The sequence below is a fragment of the Oncorhynchus kisutch genome, linkage group LG12 (genome assembly GCF_002021735.2).
Source record: "Oncorhynchus kisutch isolate 150728-3 linkage group LG12, Okis_V2, whole genome shotgun sequence".
Classification (NCBI taxonomy): Eukaryota; Metazoa; Chordata; class Actinopteri; order Salmoniformes; family Salmonidae; genus Oncorhynchus; species Oncorhynchus kisutch.
Window position 1 is genome coordinate 18,978,302 of NC_034185.2, and position 4,804 is coordinate 18,983,105.

Consider the following 4,804-nt stretch of genomic DNA (forward strand, 5'->3'; position numbering starts at 1 on the left):
CACCACTATGAGAGCAGGGCCCCCCAGAGAGTAGACGCAACACCTGGAACCGAACTGGGTGCTTTGCTTTGCTCTAAATATGGAAAAGGCATCTTAGAAACTCTAAGAAACTTTTAGGAAATGAAAAAAAATGTAGACAGGGGTTTGTTGACTAAATTGCAACTACTCCCAAGACACACTGGGTAATTTGATTTTTGGCCCTTTTGGCCCTACCAAGACACACTGGTTCTGGTAAAGAATCAATACCATCGGCTGCCTGCCTGCCTGCCTGGTGCATGTTGGACTGTAAATGTGCTGCTGTTGAGACAGAAAAAAAAGACTTTTATTACATACGTCTCCCAAGTCCTCTGATGCTTAAGAGAAGAGGACCACACACAGTGGCAGGGCTGATGACACTGGGTTATAAATGCTATCACTACAGAGGTCTGAGGGTATGCTTCACATCTACAAGTGGATCTAGAAAAGTGGTTTCATTTAAATGGAACTGGACAGGAAATTACATACATACATTGAGGTATTGACTTCCCATTTAATAAGCACACTGGTATCCCATCACCAATAAATTGTAACAACAACAATTGTGAAGATAAAACAACAGTGTTTGGAGCTGACAGGAACTTTAAATAAGTCATTTGGCATGATAGTCATGCCTTTGCCCTTAGATAAGAGCTAATCATTGAGTCTCTTTAGAGTGACACTTGAGGCTGAGAGCACTGAAATCACACTCCTTGACATCATATTTTCTCACCACAGAGAGAGAGAGCACTCCTGTGCTGGTGTATTTTGTGTGAGGGACTCACCGTGTCCAAACGGCAGCTGCGCTGGCTTTACCACGCTCACGTCTCATACTCCTGCAGAGCTCTATATGCTTCACACAGGAAACCAGAGGATCCAACAACGTAAGGAGGACACCTCCAAGCACACAGCACCTCCAAGCACACAGCCGAGCCAAGCACACAGCTTTTAAACAGGTAGTTTAATGCAATGTGATCTGAAAGGCCTCAGTACTACAATGATTCACTTCAATGGATGTCTACTCGTTTACACAATTAGTGCTTCCTTCAGTGACATGGTACTGCCAAGATAGTCACTAACTCACACTTCCTATAGGCCCCCCACCTTCCCTGTTGTTTTAACTTCAACCCAATTCAGACGAGATGTGAGTAACTTAGTTTGTTGAAATCCATTTTGAACAATTAAAAAGTAATGCATGACCACAGGATGGGTTCCCAATGAGCATTGAGTTAACTGTCTGCGTGGGCCAGCCTCCTCAAGGCCTGAGGCCACATGGTGGGGTCACTCTCAGTCACTCTCAGCCTGGCATACTACAGCAGATCACAGATAGTCTGATGACGCAGTCACCGGGGTGATTTAGGAGTCTTGATAATCTCACACAGGCAGTATAAAATCTCCAACCAAAACAGAGCAATCAGTATCGTGCCTGTAGCGTTTTGTGTGTGATAGCTTTTTGGCACTCTGTCTCTCTTCACACAGTGAAGGGAACACAGTGAGAGGCAGGCAGGGCAGACGGAGGTGGGTCTGGCACGATAATGAAGTCTGATTTCACATGGTGAGTGATAATGGCAGTAAGCATCACTGCCCTGGATAGTGGAGAGGAGGAACGAAACACCCAGGAGAGAGAGAGAGAAAAGAGAAAGAGAGAAAAGAGAGCGAGAGAGAGATAAAAGAGAGGAGCAATGAAACACCCAGGAGAGAGAGAGAGAAAAGAAAGCGAGAGAGAGATAAAAGAGAGGAGCAATGAAACACCCAGGAGAGAGAGATAAAAGAGGGATAACAGAGAGGGAGAGAAAATAAAGAGAGAGAGAAAAGAGAGAGAAAAGAGAGAGCGAGAGAAGAGAGAGAGGTAAAAGAGAGAGAGAGAAAGGGATAAAAGAGAGAGCAATAAAAGAGGAGGAAAGAAACCCAGGAGAGAGAGAGATGGATAGAGATAAAAGAGAGAGAGAGATGGATAGAGATAAAAGAGAGAGAGAGATAAAAGAGAGAAAGAAAAGAGAGATAAAATAGAGAAATAAAAGAGAGAGTGAGAGAAAATAGAAAGATCATGATAAAAGAGAGAGAGAAAAGAGAGAGAGAAAAGAGAGGGGAGAATGACTGAGATTGGAGAGGGAGGGAAAAAAACAAAAGCCCTAGGTCTGAGTTGCAGGATCTTAGATTTCTCCCAGCAACGCAGTCCCATCTATGGCTCCCACTGGCTGGGGCCCAGTCAAACATGCCTTTGTGCTGACGTGGGAGAACTCTGGGAACATGTTTTTTTCTACTCAAGGCTGTGATTAGAGATGTGAGTTTTCGCTGGTAAGGGTAACTCAAATGCCTGGAGGGGTGCAAACGATCCCTTAATGATGCCAAAAACAAAGGTGCATGTGTGAAGACTTTCTCATGACAGATGAATTATATTGCCTTTTGATTGTTACCTCATAAAAACAACCTATTTATTTTCCAACATACAGTTCCTTTCCTTCAGGTGTACATGAATCTACATAATATCTAGACGCCACAATGCATCAAAACATAGGTTGTTTGATGTACTGATTATTCGACAATAGTCATGAAAAGTAGTGGTATTCTTAGTCATAACCCCCTGACAAAAGTGCGATTTCATGAATCATTGGTCGTGCCCGAATACCCATACTAGCATACTACATACTTAAACTGCATAGTGATTTCGTCGTTTGATCTAGTAGAATTCTATCGTATTTTCCGACTCCGTGTCTGACAACCGCTGATAATCAGATACATTGACCCGCTGTACCAAAATGAACGATTTGCGTGAGTCAACACAATGGCGCATTAGCTGGCGCATTCGGAGTACTATTTTCATAGTTTCGTAACACTTTATTTTTTCGCATACTATTTAGTATGCTAGTATGGGTATTCGGATACAGTCAGTAAATTTGGAGGGCTCTCTTAGCTTAACTCAGAGAACCATAACATGTTTCCATTGGTTGTTTTAATTACATTTGATAACCCCAATTGCTGCTGTAAGTGACTTACAGCGTCTGCTAAATGACTAAAATGTGAAATGTAAATAATATTGTCATAAGGTATGTTTTTTCTAATAGTTTTGTTTTACTGTAGGTAATAGAAGTAACTGAATCTCCTAAAAATAACAAGAATGCAATGGATTTAAAACCAAAACAACCTTATACAGAAATGAAATGTTCCAACCAAATCAAATGTATCTTCGGCTGTATCGAAATAGGTTATATGATAGATGTTGTAGATATTGCATCATATGCTACTGTGTCCAGCCAAGAGATTCACTGTCAACATTGCCTCGAATTATAGATTCAGATTCATCGGGAAAGTGAAGCATACAGTACACTGACTAAATAAGTGAAAGCATGCACATGTAGCCTAGGTCTACCGAAGATAAAGGCAGGAGTCTATAGAACAATGGCGTCATATCTGCAGCAGATGATTACGCACATGCTATAAATTGCTATATTGATTGATACAATGCGCATCAATGACACCTATGTGAAAGAGGAATAGTTTAAAAATATGTATTTTTCTATTGATGTTTCTTGGTTCAAGAACAGGATAAATTGAATTAAATTAGATACACCTATATGCTGTAATAGTGTTATAATGAAGCGTTGAGACATTTAATGGACAACTTGTTTTTAGAATGCCATACATGAGTCCAAATCATGAATCATCACTTAAAAATATATTCGATGCGCACACTCATAGCACAATCAGCCACCGTTGTGATTTTATGGCATCAGCAGTTCTAGATCACTAGACAAAGGAATGTCTAGGTGCGCATTGTCATTCCAGTGTCCTAGGCACTATATACAAACTGCTGTATCACTGCATTAAAATGTCAGTATCACTCGAAGCGCAACGCATATTTTTCAGAGATCCTCTCACTGTGTACAACACACGGAGGACGTTAGATTATGATTTCGTTTTTTTTAAGGCTATTGTATTTGTGTCATACTTTTATGTTTGGAAATAGCCAAAGCATGACGCATTGCATTCCCAGATAGGCTTGTGCGGCGTGGAGAGAACACACTCGGGTGACACATTCTTATTACATTACAGCATCGCGCAGCAAACGTGGTCGCAGCCTATGCAGAGCAGGTGTGTAGCCTATAGTAGCCTAACGCACGAATGATAGCCGCTTTCGGTCGGTGATTTCAAGATGAGGACAAAGCCGCCAAGTCACTGCACCAATACGCCTATCACCACCGTCAATAAAACAAACAAAAACACTGAATATGAATAAAGAAATTATGGGAAATAGGCGAAATATGTATAATGCCAATAATTCCTTCCACATTGTTGCCAATACAAAGTGAGCAAAGACAAAGCACGAGGACGTCTGTGCGTAAAGGCGCAGCCTTTGTTTACAGCAGGTAGGCTATCGTTTCTCCATCCACATTGCTGTAGGATATGGACTATTGTAGACACATGTAACCTCAATTTAACTTGAGTTATGTCGAACTATGTAAATATGGAGAGGGGGATCACATTCCCCCGGTTTCATGGAAATATGTGTTCTGGTTCTTTAAATGGCACAATCGAGCCAATTGAATTGGCTGCTAAACCAAATAAGGCTCGCAGTCCTTACACAGCAATGTGTAATGGCTAATCGTTTTTACATAGGTGCAGTTCAGTCAATTGCACAATCGAACAAATTGCTTTCATTACTCAAAAGCAGCACATTGTGCTGTTTAAATGTGAGAGAATATTTTTCAAGTTTGAGAGGAGTAAAAACTAGGTTTTAAGAACAATCTGCTTCGTCACAGGAGCACATGGGGTAGCTTAATATATTATA